The 15,932-nt window shown below is 38.0% G+C and overlaps 2 long non-coding RNA genes across 2 annotated transcripts in view; one reads left to right on the top strand and one right to left on the bottom strand.

Annotated features, from left to right (window-relative positions):
* Positions 1 to 15,932, top strand: part of LOC138684982 (uncharacterized) — a 28,147-nt gene that overhangs the window by 11,558 nt on the left and 657 nt on the right. The gene's annotated exons all lie outside the window — the stretch shown is intronic.
* Positions 662 to 2,993, bottom strand: LOC138684981 (uncharacterized). The gene is made up of 2 exons (XR_011324198.1): positions 2,846 to 2,993; positions 662 to 885 (listed from the first exon to the last, which is right to left on the bottom strand). It is a non-coding gene; the product is annotated as an uncharacterized lncRNA (long non-coding RNA).

The following is a 15,932-nucleotide window of genomic DNA, read 5'->3' as shown; positions in this document are numbered from 1 at the left end:
CCTGATATAAGATTTTTTTGTGCAGCTTTATGTTACTTCACATAAAATGACAACAATATAGGTGTTCATATTTGGTAAAGGTGATCACTGCAATGGGTAAAATGTCACAGAGCCACCTAACATGTTCGCTGGCATATTAGGACTCAGTTAGGAGTTGTTTAACAGAGGTTCTCTATACAGCTTTCCACCAGAAAAAGTTTTAAAGAAAATCTAGAGCCTTGGAGATGAGCTATACTGCTTTATATCCAATCTTCTCTTACATATTTTTTCAACAGCTGTGAAGTTCCATTTTTCTGCTAGATTTGAGGGTTGAATGAAAATGCTAAAATATCTGTTGAGGACTGATTTAATAATGCTGACACTTTTATACAGTGTCTGAAAGTCAACTGCAACAAATGGTAACTTTGAAATGAATTCCAACATCTTTCAAAATCTTAGGTTTTGAGTAACTACAGTTTTCATATTTGAAATGTGTTTTCCCACAGAACTGTGGTTTAAGTTGCAAAATAAGAAATAGAATTTGCTAAACATATTTGGAGCATGCTTACGGCTTACAAGATGTGATGGCCATGTGGTCTGTGTAGTCAGGTCTTGGATCTTGTTCCAAATACTACTTGTGTGCCATGTATTTTTCACAAAGCTGTAAATACAAAGCTACTCATTTAATTGAGGGGTAGACAAGAGTTTATTTTGAAGAAAATATGAATATTTGAACACATTCAAGGATCAGTCCTACCCTCAGATATTTTTCCTCGGTTCCTGCTGACAGCACTAGAAGTTTTGTCTGGGTGTTTGCAGACAGAATTTGGCTGAGGGAGGATGCGGAGTGCATCAGTGTACAAAACCTCCAAGGTTTGTGCAGCTTAATCCCTGGTGCTCCCTCTGCTGGTAGTGAAAGATAAAAATAAAATTACAATCAATATCATGCATTTATAAGTGTTTCATAATACAAATTAAAATAGTCCCAGTTTATATATGTAAATTAGCTAATATCCACAATTTTTTTCTACAGTTGAGCTCTGTTTCACCTGATGTGTTCAGTGTGGCATAGCTACTGCAATGTCATTTATTTTCAAAGTACCATACTATCTCATGTAAAAAACTCATTTTGAAGCAACCATTAAATCAAAATCAGGATGCAAACTAGCATCCAGGAGGTATTCTGCCCAAAACTCTTGCGAATGTATGGCCAATATCCCATTCCCAACAGAAATTGTTCAGGGATGTACTCTAAGTGAAACAATAAACAGCTTACTCACAACATGTATGTGCATGGCATTCATATGTTTTCCCATCCAAGACCACTCCACACCTTCTACTAAATCTTTGTTTAACACCATGTGAGTGACAGGTCTTCTTATTTTTGTAATATGAGTATGGTAAAGAGCTAAAGCACTGAATTACGGTTTGTTGACAATTCTCTGAACTAAAATTCTCAGCCAAGGCAAATAGATGCAATGCCATATTATTTTAGCATTTAATCCATGTATGCACCTTCCACTGACTGCTATAGAAGTTGCACATGTGCATCTGAAGGAAGAATCTGAGCCCGAATTTGAAGTTTAGCACACAGCTTGCCCCTTTACACACGCAGGAAAGCACATTGCAACGTAATTTTTGATCATTCAGCCACAAGGAAGGTATGTTCCCCAGTCATTATTCTCTAAACCAAAGAAGACAAATACCAACAGCCAAATGTCTTTGGGTCACAAGAAAATGTGTTCCACTCTTACTTTGTTTTTTATGGATAAGGGAGCTTTCAGGAAAGTATAACAGCACAGCTAAAACTAAAGACCTGAGTCTACTTAAGGCACCTAAGTGAAATAGGTTTGTTGGTCTCACATCAGTGCATATCACAAAAACATTTCAACTCAGTTGATAGTCTATTTAAGCGGAGCTTTTTGGACTGAAATAATACAGAGATCTACATGACTAAATTACTTTCACCTCAAGAGATATTTATGGCTGCAATCTGTCAAGGATACACTTGGAAGCAGTGACATGATAATAGGAGTGCTGACTACACAGCTGCATGCAGGTACATAAGGAGCCGGGCTTAGATTAGCGATCTGAGCTACTAACATTAAAATACACTTTTCTGACAAATACAGAAAGACTATCCAATGATTCATAATTCTTACATTGGTAGTCCGGCACAAAAACACCAGCAGCAGCAGTGACAGGTTTTTTGAGAGGAATACAATGAAAGCTATAGCATAGTTCCAGTTTCTTGACTTTTTCTCATGTAAGAAAGAGCTACTTTGACCTAATTCTAATGCAATTTCCATGTGGGCAGTGATCCTGCAAGGAAGCACCACATTTTCACAATCATAGAAGAATGGCAGACGTTAAAGAAACATTAAGTTTAACTGAGGTTAAACTTTTAGTATAATGAAAGTTACTTCACATGTTTTTCCAGAAGAAAATATTTATCAACAACAATTCAAGACCACCACCCCCATATCAGTTTTAAAGGAAAATAATAAAAGCTTGAAGACTATCACTTTTCTACACAGTATTTATGAGTGGAATTTAGCACAATCTTGCTCAACCTGATTTCTTGTGTAATAAAAAGCAAGATACGATACAGTGAATGTGATGTTTTCTCTATTGCACTCTGGACTAAGACACTGCTTTACTGCAATTCCTCTTAGGTAGAGTTTGTATTTTTGTCAATCCATTAGTTTATCTCACCAGGCAAGAAATTTCCACAGTGTGTCTAAGACACCAGGGGAAAAAGCTCCCCAAAGCTCTTCATGTTATACAGCTTCGCACTCTTGAATTGGTGTCAATCTTCTGGGTATTTTTTGTAAATGAATAAATAAAACCAACTTCTTTTCCTCACCACACTAAACAGTCCGCTTCATGGTAGGAGACCACCTTCTCTCTTATCTCGGAGATACCTTATCAAATTTTACAGGGGAGGCCATAGTAAGTGCATGGAATTTTCTCCTGTGGACAAAAAAGTGAAGTATTTTAATATTGGAGACAGGATTTTCAAAAGTGTTTAGGGAAATCCCACACTTCAATGAAAGCTGAATTCCTTGGACTCTTAACCCTTATTGACATAAAATTAACATTTTATACAGTTCTTGAACAGCAAAATGACTCACGAGCAAGTTGAAGTTTATGATATGCAGAAATGCGAGTTACTAACAGAATCCTATTCTGGGACTGGGAGGTACAGGATATTTTGCACTCCAAGAACGATGTTTCTGAAGATGAATCGTTAAGGTTGAAAATGTTCCAGCTATAATCCCACTGAGTAATGCTTCCTGAGTGAAGTCATGGTATTACTTCTGGGAATAATTCAGCCCTGGAACTTGGTCATTTTACTATTTTAAATTAGATGAGCCAATTTCTCTAACACACTTTTGCTATGACTGCTGTTTACTTGTTTCCAAACTTTGAGTGTTCCATTACTTCTGGCATTACTAAATGCCTGTTTGTAGTTAAAAAAAAAAAATTATATTTACTCAGTGTCAAGTTATCATGGGAACATATAGGAAAAATAAGAGAAAAACTCAAGGAGGCAGAATCCTGTGTAAAGAAACAGTTATATGCAATTGAAAAGGGAAGGCTGGCTCTGTTCTAACTCCTGCAGAAAGGCTCGCTTTTCTTGTCAGTCCTTCCCACAGCCTGCTGGGCAGGTGAAGCCACCACCTGTACCTGCTCTGTCATGACAGGTCTTCCCACACACACGATGCCTGCCTGCGCTCAGGCATCATGCACGGCATCCTACATGCAGGTGGCCTCCTATGCCAAGCAGCACACTTACTACACACTCCTCCATGGAGAAAACGATGGAGGCTAATTTCTCAAAATGGAGGAAAAACTTGGCTTCCCTCTAGGCAGGCACCTGGGCCAAATTTAGTAATTGCTTTAGAAATCTGGTAATTAAATGCAAGATGATTCTGTTGTATGACATGCAGTTTAATGACTTCAGCTTTTTCCACACTGCATGGATACATTTGATGAAGATTTTTAAACACCAACAGCTTCTGCTAAGGATTAAAAATGCAAAGTGTAATATAAGGATAATGGGTGGAAAAGCAGTTCTTTAATGTTCTTACACTTTCCTCATGAATTAGGTGGGTACAGTATAATCAAAGGGGATAAACTGCCAGTTTAATATACCAGTGTAACTTCCACTTATGAACTCTGACAGAAGCAGCGATATGTTATACAGCTACTCATTTTTCTTTAACATTGTTTCTTCTGAGAAAGATGGATTTGCTTTGCTATATTTCTCTCAGCTTATACTATAATTTGGGTTTCTGTTTCTCAGAAAAGCCTTCTGCATGAAAACTGAATGCAAATGTCCTTCTGATAAAACTACTTCTTACTGTTACAAGGTAAAAAGACACTAGGTAGCATGGAAGATTCTTTGATATCAGACTTGCAAGTCTACTTCCACTAGTAGTTAAAGTATAATTTAGTATTGTCTCCTTTTTCTTGTTTGTTTGTTTTTAATTCTACCAGCGTACTTGGTTTTATATGATTCAAAGAATGCCTTACCGATAAACAGAGAAATGTATTATGTGATGTCCTTAAGCAGGTATGGACAGACAAAGGACGTCCTTCCTGTAATTTGACTAGCAACTGTATGCACTGTCCTGTAACAGAAAGAGTGCATGTAGTGTTACTTATTAAATATGTCTTCCCAGACTGATGTCAGCAGTAACAAACAGACAGCAGTCTGCCTCATCCTTGCAGGTGTGCAATCAAGTGTAGTGCTTTGCCCAGTCTGGTTTTCAATGATTGAATCACCGGGGTTTTCCATTGTTTCCAATTTGCAGTAAAGTCCATTGTTTTGAATTTCCAGTTTCAAATTAAATTAACAGTTCCTCCCTTTTATTATTGTACATCACTGAACTCGTAGGAAAAAAAAATTTGAATTGAACGATCAGCAAACAATTTTTGCATTAGTTATCATAAACCTGCATGTTCTTCACTACCTCAAGAAGTATTTTGCTTATCTTTCTGATTTGTCAATTATACATTCAATGCTTCCCAGGATTACTACCTTATCTTTAAAAGTTTTGAAATGTTTTTCCCAAGAGGACATTTCTGAAGGATGCTTCTGAACTCAGATGCCCCATACCTAAATCATAAAATTAATAGATTAAAAAATAGATTTACTATTTAGGTAGCACACAATTGTCCCAGGTCCCCTGCCAAAAGTAAAAGCAAGTGTTGGTCCTAAACAGTTTGTAACTGAAGTAAAAAACATACAAAGGAAGAGAGAATGTGGAAGGCGAGGAAAGCTAAGTGACTACTACGTGCACTTTAATGAGATTGCCAAATTAATTAGTCTTTGATTTCTCAGTCTGACTATTTTCTCAAGTATAGTTTACCCTTTAAAAAAGATTTCAAGGGTAGAAACTGACAAAGAAATGGAAATTTTCAGCGTCACAGAGTAGCCACCAACTCCTTGAAATTCAATATTGTAGGTGAGAAGGAGCTCACTAGGATAAAAAAAGCTAAAACCTGTTATTCAGGAATAAGATTAGAATGTCTTATAACCACTCCTTGTCTGTGAATACATTAGAAGCTGGTTAAAGAAAAAGAAATAGCCCATTGTTAAAATTGATGGAGAGTACAGACTGATGGAGAATATTCCTGGATGGCTATTATTGGCCTTATCTTTTGCTAATACTGTATAGAAATATTTTAATATATAAATTCTAACAAATGCAATAAAGACATTTTAATGTATATTTCATTACAGGTTCTAATAACAAATATGTAAACGTATATACGGTTTTCTATTCATCTTGCAGCACACATAAAAATCAATTTCTAAATTAAAACCTCACTTAGGAATTTTGCTTTCTTTGAAAACTATTAAGCATACTCAGGAGTCACATCCATAGCTTGCTTCTAGCACAGAGCTATAATGTGAAGAAAGTTACCTCCACTCTTCAGGGATTGCTTCTCCCTTGAAGCCTGGATAAAATCATTCCGATAGCACCTGAAGGATCAGTAGAGGATAGCACTTCAATTACAGGCAAGAACCTGGGCCAAAAAGGAGCTCTCGTAATTCTCACAGTGCTCATTATCTTTGGCTTCCTGCCTTAACAACTGGCATATACTATATCAGGTGTATAAATGTTCTGCGTGGTTCTTACATATTCTCCACGCGTAGACTCACTCGGCAGTGCTCTGCACCTCCTCCTCTGTTGCCTTTCACCTTGTGAAATCATTATGTCATTTACATTTACGTAAGGCAGATCCAAACCACTTCTGAATTACAAGTCTTTGCATGGCACCCTCTTTGCAAAGGTGTGAGTGGCCACTTAGGGGCAAGGAAACAAAATTCCTTGCCCAGAATCAGGATTTCTGAGCTGCAGTTGTCTCAATTTTTATAGTGCAAATGTTTTAACAAAAGTTGTGCAGCTGAAACAAATGCCAGTGAGTGCTTTCCAATGCACTCTTCATATGAGCTTATAAAAATGACCTTCATGTCAATTTGCCAGTGAAAAATATTTCTATCTATAAGGTGCACAAATCTGGAGAAGTCCAGAGGATAAACTCAAACATTCTGTCTTTGCATCTGGCTTATATTAGTCAATAGTATATAATGTGATAGTATAATAGAAGTAAAGAGCGTATGGAGGGATTCTAATACTCAGTTACCACATCTGCCTCTCTACATTATCATCATTAGAGTGTTTAGATGCAATTTATCTCCCTTTCCATTTGAAAGATTCATGTTCTCTCCTATGAACTGGGCATCAGCCCAACCGTGATGGGCTCTGTCCATAGAGGAACGCCTTCACTTCGACACCTGCTATTAGCCATCATCAGCCCAGCAAGCTCTATTTTGATCATTTATATGTCTGCAATCTTTAGCCAAGCAGGGAAGGAACCAGTGCATGTTTCTCTGATATGGAAACAGGAGAGGAAACTCGGGGAGAGAAAAAAAAAGGTATGCCCACTTTTCCACAGCTGACAGATTTTACAGCTCAGATATATGAAAATTTAGCAAAGCTGGGCTCTGCTGACATTTTAATTAAATATAAATAGAGAAGAAGGATGCTTCTGGGGTTAAGGTCATTGGCTAAGGCACAAGAGATCAAGAGTGAGTCACTAGCAACTGCCACAGTCTGACACTGGGCGAATCAACCTCTCTGTGTCCCACATTTACAAAATAGCTTGTGTATTTAGACTTCATGTTCCTTTGGGCAAGGATTGGCTTTTATTACATTTTTCCCAGCATCCAGTACCCTGAGGCTCTGATCTCAATGAGGTCATCTGGTTATTATCATAATACAAACAGTCCCATCTATGCCTCTGCTCTCTGGCCTAGATCTTACCCAAAAAAGCTTCATGAAAAAAGGAACTGAGGAAAAATACCTAGATGAAGCACAGAACATTTTCCTTTCAGGTCAAAATTTTAAGCAAAATACCATAGCTATTTCTGTTATGTTAGAACCAAATTGATTATTACCAATTAAGGCATAATGGGAAAAATTGGAGCTAAAGCAACTCCCTTTGTTGTCCAACTCTCAGGCATTCATGGCAAAATCAAAAAGCACTAAGGTGATCAGAATTTCTGGATAACTGAGTTCCAACACTATCATTTAAAACAAAAAAAATGGGGCAAGCACTACTGTTGCAGTACATACTTTGTTGTATGTGGTAACTTGTTTTGGAGATGGTTGTTAAAACATGCTTTGGAGGAAGGTACAAGGATCCCTATTTCCTCAGTCTTCCACCAGGGAGAATAATGTAGGATGGTCTGCTCTTCTGCTAGTCTCATTTTACTGGGTTGTGGAGGTGGGTGTGATGCCTGCAGTATGCGTAGGCGTTCTCACGCAAGCTTTAATCTAGAATCTAGCCTGTGCGGGCTGCAATGACACATCCAGTTGCAGTGTACACAGATGTTGGATACAAAAGAAGTCTAATTTGAATCAGGAGATCTGGGTTCTGTTAGTGACTCTGCTATATATTTCCTGTATTGCTCTAGGCAAGGCATTCAGGGCCTGATCCAGCCTCCATTTAATTCCACAACAATCTTTTCCCTGGCAGCACTGTGAGCTGGATTAGACTCCTAGCCTATCACTTTTCCAGGCTCTCCATATTCCTCAGTGGTACAATAATACCTGCTCACTTCATAGGTGTCTGATATGGCTTGAACCATTTGCCTCTAAAGTGATTTGCTACTTAGGCATAGCATGAATATGCAATTGAATTAAATTCTTGATTCTGCAAACCCCTCAAACCTCTAATAAGCTTCAATCAAGTAAACACGTACTGGAGAATTTTAGGCTCTGTGTCATTAGGTGTTGATATGTAGTCTTAAACATGCAAGAAGGTAAATAACTTCAGTGGAACTACTTAGGGGCCTAACATTAAGCATATGCCAAAGTACCTTGCTCAGGGCTGTATCACCTATCATTAGACATACACATATGCTTAAAGTTAAGCATCTGCTTAAGTGTATTGCTCAATTCATCCCTAAAAGCATAATACTCATACACTTTCTAGTATAGCATACACAAACATTTGAGCCTAGAAGATACTAAAAATAATCTACATTTGATTATATGAAATGCCACAAATCATTACTTTTATCTTTCTACTATATCTAAAGAAACATGGAAAATTTAAGGTCATGTAGCTCATGCTAATTTCCAGCAATCTTGCCTACCTTATAACCCTTTACTTTTACATAACACTGAAATCACAATACGGATGTGTATTTTGAAGTAATTGTGTTGGTGGTCCCTTCATGCTTTCTGAACATCTAACAGTTAGCTAAGCAAACACACGTGACTGATTAAAAGAAGAAAGGGAACTATTTTTACAGGGACCATTAAACTTTAACTGCCATCTGGCAGGGAATGATTAGAGAAGATCAAAATTAAGGCAGTCAACACAAATACTGTGTGGATACCTCAGGGAATTAATGTGGATAGAAGACGGTGGACTTGTGGCTGTGTTAAGAGACAGACAGAGAAGGAAGTGGTGAACACATCCTTTATGACTGCTGCCCTAATGGCCACATTCATAGCAACAGGAGCAGAGAAAGAAGAAATCAAGAACACCTGGGAATAATCAGACGCTTGCTGTCATAAAAAAGAAAGTTAAAGCATTATACAAGAGCCACACCATTCTTGTTCCCCAACAAGTCAGGAAGGAAATTTTTATTGTGGAGGTGTGTTGAAGTTGGCAGGTAGTTAATATTCAAATTAGCCTACTATCTTTACACAGGCATTTTAAATAGGGTCTGTAATAAATCTTTTAATTGAATGACCTTACGAAACATGGACCTGTGGTTGATCTAACTGAACACTGGATGTCACTATTTATACACACTATTAGTCATTTTAGAGGCATTAAAAACACAATCCAGCCATGAATCAGAACAATCCAGCCATGGCTTTTTCAAATTAGCTATCTTTAACTATTGGTGTTCTGTGAGATAGCAGTTTCAATGAACCAAAGCTTCCAAGGTGCCTAAACAAACACAGGTCACTGTTCACAACTACTCCACTGCCTGCCCTGGCTATGCTGCTGTTAGGGGCTCACTAACAACAGCACCACAGCTGACTTCATATTTTATGGGAAAGATCTGAGGTTTGGATAGAGAGATAATGGACTGCTGTTCACTGCAACATCTCACAGCTGAGACTCTTACCAGGCAGCCAGATTATCATCTTATAACTCTGCTGTTGTGACTTGTAAGGAACAATCGAAATACAGCTCACTCGAAACCGCGATATCCCCCATATGAGACAGCTCCTGGTCTGTCTGCACTGAAGTAGAACCTTCTTTTCACCCCTCAAGAGCTATTGGGTTGGAAAACCCCTGGTCCCTCAAGCATCTGCCCTGAGGTTTTTCATTCCATGGCACTAATAACATACAGCTCTTCTGCCACTCTTCTCCCCTTCCCTGAGGGACAGGTGATTTCCAAGGAATACAATTTTTATAAGGGAGTACTTTTAGGAGCCAGGGGAAAGAAAAAAGAAAAAAAAAAAAAAGAAAAAAAAAAAGAGTATCTCTGAGTCCAAGTGGTATGGAAAACAAATCAGTGCTAACAGTCCAGAAGGTCAGGCTAGCTGCCAAAAAGACTAAGGACAGAAGACAGGTGAGAGGAGGCAGAGACTGGGAACAACTGATACAGTAATGTGGTGTGAAATGAGACTGGTTATCTTTGTTTCTTGAGCTTAACACAGTATTTTGAAGTTTGACTTTTCAATAACATAGGAGAAGCATGTTAAGTGTGCTTCAAAGCCTCTGAAATCTTGTCAAGTGTACTTGATTTCATAAACTTATGCTAAACAACAACAACAAAAATGATCAGAAATGTACAAACTACTACTCTGAAATGTACAGTCAGTACAAATGTTTGGTAATTTTAGACCTTGATTCTCAACAGAATTTTCCAATATATTCATGTGTCTACTTGTCACTCTGCATCCTTGAAAAAGCTAGGACCTTTAAAAATTTGACTCTTCTGCACATTCTTAAATTCAATATTCTTTCAGGGAGATGTAAAATAGAATTAAAAACAGCCTTAGGTGCTCTGCTAGTAAAGAAAACAGCTGAAAATACCTCTCGTGATTTGCAAAAATACATTTCTATGCAGGACATGTGAACATGGTCTTTCCTAGTGCTATACTGCAAGCATAGTACTGTAAAAACACTACAGGTGTTGAGGGGGTTGCATTTTTTGGTTTCTTTTCCACAGATCCTGGCTGGATGGCGAAATATCTAAAAGTCAGTAATGGTGACTGGAGATATATGGCTGGAAATTATCTGCCCTGAATCTTATTTTGTTCCAAATATTCCTTTTGGAGAAATATTCTGGGCAAAATTTTCTTTTGCTTAACTACAAAATTATATTTTAAATTTGAGCATAGTGGCCTGTCCAGGTGAGGCTCATGAACAGGTTTTGCTCTTTCCTAAGTCATTCTTAGCCTTATACAGTACAGAGTAATTCTGCTAACACAAGTAATCTGTTCAGCGGGGCAAAACAGGAGTCAAGTGCAGCCATAATATATTAATGTGATACTAATGCAATAACTATATTATTATAATATTTATTTTTTTATATAGAACATTATATAGAATATTAAGTTTAATAAGCAGTATTAATTTTGCTGTACATATTTGCCACTTTACAATTGGGTGGGAGACAGAATATGCCTTATACACAAATCTGTTCAGAACCTGGAAAGGCAAAAGCTGTGATGCAAAAAGGCAATGCTCTGTCATTCTCTCCCCGGAATATACCATAGACACAAAGCAATCAAGGGCCACCTGAAAAAGCAGCACAGCTCTGGTAAATGTCTGCAGTTTGTTGCCCCAGCTTTGATGCAGAAACCTGTTAAGACTGCTCAGAGCATATAACAGCCTATGGCCCTCTCCTGTTAACAAGGTGCAGAGCATTCATTCTCCACATGCAAAATTCCAAGCACTGAGCCAAACTGAAAGAGAAATACAGTAGACATTTGTTGATTTTTTTATAATGCCCACAAGCATCTACAGATGTGATCCCATGTAATGAAGCATGTGGCCTTAAGCTGGAATTATTTGCAAACAGCAGGATCTCCTGGCAAAAGAGATGGCACTTGCTGTGTTATGAAAGCTGTCCCTCTAAAACCATGTTTGGTTAGCACCTATGCCCTGTTGAAATTGGCATAGATAATTTTGAGTGGGAACAATGCCAGCACGACAGATGGGAGTGAATGCAGGCATGCCAGAGAACCAGTATGTTCATCAAGTCTGAATATTAGGGACAAGAGTCCTTTCCAAGAATTTAGTAAACGGCAGGCTGTCCAGGGTTTCCGTACTTTAGGTACAGAATATAAGAATATATGATTTCTTTTGTAACTATGAGCAAAATTAATTATAGTAATTTAAAAATAGCTCATCTGAGCCACATAAAGCATGACAGTAGTCAGCTGAATTAGAACAACTTTTCCTTCAGATTCAGACTGGCACCAGGTCCTAGAGGGCAGAACCTATGCACCAGAGTTAAAATGATTCCACAGGTTTTATGCTAAGTGGTTCAGACTGAAGAGCTTTCAGATGATAATGAATATTCCTCATTTATACAGTGCCTTTCAGGCAGTGATTCCAAAGCAATTTGAAAGTGTATGAGAATTTAAACTCAGAGTTGGAAGGTACGTCATTTACAATTAAGCAAATGAATCTTGCATGTATTAATGGGCTATAGTCTCATCTCCCCTCCCACCAGCAGTTATAAACTGGAACTATACTCTGTGCGGAGAGGGTGAAGGAAGACAAAATCCTTCTGCCACTTTTCTGGCAGATACATGTGTACCCTGCTTTTCTCTTTACATGGCACAAATAGCCATAACAGATCAGTTATACAAAACACTAATTTAACCTCCAAACAGGAATTAGTAATTCCTATGGTTTTTGAGCACCAAACAGCTCCCTTTCCTATTTCTCTTTTCAGATTGTGAACAGCCAAAATATATTGCCCCAAAAGACTTGCTTAGGATCATTTACATGATTCCGAGAAACAGGAAGAACAAAAAATCTAACAAAAATAGCTTAGGTACTATTGTTTAAAAACTAAGAATCTGGTGTTGCAATTCCCCCTGCACAAAAAGCCTGTACTTTCAGAAGAGCCCGCTAACAAAACACCCCTCCATTTTGGGTTTCTTCAACTTCAGCAACCAAAATTTATGGATACTTTCAGAAAAACTGGCTCTAATATGGCCAAAGTCTTGGCTGTCTGTGTTGTCCTCTGTATCTGTGTTTTATCAGAAAGTGTGTATCATATGAAAGGTGTTATAATTCGGTCGCTGACGTTGTATTCTAACTGGTGCAGCTAATAGTGTCAACTTACAGCGTAACTTTGTTTTCTGTTAAAAAGGTGTTTAATACTATTAATAGGAATGAAATCACTGCTGAATTTATTTTCATTTAATCCAGTGATATTCTGTAAACTAGAAATCTAATCTAGAAAACTGGCTGACCGCTTCAGGTATCAGCTGTTCTTTGTAACACAGCCTTGGGAAATATGTGAGTCATCTGAGTAAGACACCTTAGTTAAGGGAGTTTATGTTCTGAAGTAATACATTAAGAGGTACTTTCATTCCAAAGGTTCTGAATTTTCTGTGTATTTATAATAATTACTTTGATTAAACATCAGGGGATTGTTTTATTACTGCTTTTCATCAAAAATCTATTTCAAAAAAATACTGAGAAGATACATAATAATGATTTTTAAATACATGAAACCTCACCGTGAACATGGTGATCCTGATACACACGGTGTAATAGATGTGAAGCATAAAGTGAAACTATTCATGAACCTAACATTTCGTTTCGAGTTATATTGCAAATACAAATAAATATGTTAAAATATGGAATTTTTTAGACAATTTATAATTTTTGCTGACATATAAAATGAATTTTAAAAATACAGGATCATCTTCCACCTTGTGACACGCTGGGTTTTACAAAAGGGTGGCTGTATTTTTACATATTTACCCTGTGGTACAGCATCCTGAAGCTAACCATCAGAACCTGAATGCTGGACAATGGGGCTTGTTACTCAGAGTGAGAGCAGCTCTACCAGTCTTTTCTGGTAAGGCTCCTTGGAGCCTTGATCTCACTTTACACCAGAATCCAGTAGCTAGAATGAAGATGAGACCACTTCCTTTCCATGCTGAATTTCTGCTGTAGCAGAATGGTTTTCTTCCTGACAACATCCAATTTTGACGTATAATGGCTACAGTAGTAGCAGACCCTATGTATATAATCATTGTGCCATTTAAAGCAGATCTTAGAGACCCAAAAATGACATGACAAGGATTATCATGATTTTCGATTCAAATTGCATCCATGGTCTCAACAGTATTAGCATACTTTCAGAATCTTGCTAAGTATGAACATGGTATGGTGGTTGTAGTTAATGCCATCCATTTCTAGGACTTGGGTGTTAAAATAATCAATGGACTGTTGAGCAGAATGCTCTATAGCCTAAACTAGCCCTACTTTGTTATTTGCCTTCAGCTCTCTACTAAAAGGAGCTGTTGAGACTAAAACTAATTTTAGCAAAAAATAGCTTGGGTAAGTACTCTAGGGGACAAAGATCACTCAAGAAACAGATTCTCCCTTTCCCCTGTAAAGGAGAAATTTAAAATGGTGAGAAAAAATCTTTATCATCTGCTTTCCTATAAAACATCACTTCCAATCCAGCCAACTCAGCAATTAAAACTCCCAACATTACTTATGTCAAGGTTTGCCAACTACTAATAATCAATAAGGTAAACAGGTATTAAGAGTGTGTTAGCAAGAGAATTTCTACTTAAAGCAGAGCCATCTAGTAATGGCTTCATTCCTTCTTCCCAGAGCTAAATTAGTTTAAATATTCTGAGGTGTATTAATTCTCCTCTATATACCTTCTTTCTACAAGCCATTGCCCCAGTTATCTGAGAGGACCTATGCAGTCCTGAATGGGAAGATTCAACCACACAGTTGTGAATGGAAGGGGTAGGAATGCAAGACTCTCCAGACTGAAACATGGCCCAGGCTGTGAAAAACACTGAAAACCCCTGAATTTGTAAATCAATAGCAATCAATACCCTGCAAAGTACACCATAAATCTGGAAGTTCTAGAGAGCTAACCCTGAGGTAATAGCACCACTTTACATTTTAAAACATTTCACAAACATTAGGACAATCTCAGGAGGCCTTTGATCCAATTTCATCCTTTGGGGCTCTTCCAACAATTAAGAGTTATTGGAATATATTGGTTTTCCAGACACATCTCCTCTTCAAAACAGATTTAAAAAAAAAAGAAAAAGACTAGTGTGAGTGTGTGACATGTTTTGAGTTAATATTCCTCTATTGGGAGATAAGATTTAACCTGAAGGAATAGGTTTTGATCTAGAAGGAGAACTTTTTATTTAGGCTTTGAACAATGGGATTTCTCCTGACTCACCAAGATTTCTCCTTCAGCAAATATAGAACAGACATTCATCTTTTACAAGTTATTAATAATAAATGTTGAATTCTGAGAGACCCTTTGGTGCATAGCACTCTGGACATACCCATTTATTCAGCACTGTACAGGATTTTACTTGTTCAATGGAACCAATCTGCAATTGCCAAAATTTGTCCATACCTGGAGGAAAACCAACCCATATCTACCATGCAGACATGCCAGTCTATGGGTACTGTGCCCAGTTTCCTTATTACCTGCTCTCTGGATGGCAAACTGAACAGATATAAGGCTTGATAGATCTCTTTAAGAAGTCACCGGAAAAATGCCATTTGTATGCAACATCTGTTCTGCTGATACTCATGTGTTGAACAAAGTCTGGTATGTGTGGTTACCAATTCATTTCAGGGTTGCAAAGTGAAACTGTGTGTCACTGTAGGACTGACCCATTACATGGTGTACCTCGGAAATGGACTGCTTGGCGCTGAAGATGAAATAGACCGTTGCTTTTCTAAAAAAAGGGGGGCAAAATGACTGGGAGAATCTTTATGGTTTCAGGGGAAGTCTTCAGAAGGCTTGGGAAATCTGGGATGATCTTTCTCTTTCCTTTCTGGGAAAGGAGAAGGCCACACAAGTGAACCACAGCTTGCTTGTGGTCACTTTTTGTTCCTACTGCCCTGACATAAACCTGGCTCAGCAGCAGGGAGCTATGGGAGAGAAGGGGACTGACTGGCTCTTCAGGCACCATGTACTGCTCAAGCAGCTGCACTGTACCTTCTTTGCCAGAGGCAAAATGGGGAGGAAACCTCCTCTGGCAGCCTTGGCTACTGCCCATGTGCATAACTGGTCCTGTCTGGGAGAGACAGTTGGAAAACTGCGAATGTCTTCTAAGAGATTTTGGGAGTTTAAGATAAAATTCCAAGTAGAATAGACTTTCAGAAATGTGGTGAGCAATTAGAAATTACACTGCTCTTTAGTGCACTGATGCACTTCCTGG

The sequence above is a fragment of the Haliaeetus albicilla genome, chromosome 4 (genome assembly GCF_947461875.1).
Source record: "Haliaeetus albicilla chromosome 4, bHalAlb1.1, whole genome shotgun sequence".
Taxonomy (NCBI): domain Eukaryota; kingdom Metazoa; phylum Chordata; class Aves; order Accipitriformes; family Accipitridae; genus Haliaeetus; species Haliaeetus albicilla.
Note: the sequence above shows the minus strand (reverse complement) of the source record. Positions and strands in the feature narration are given on the sequence as shown.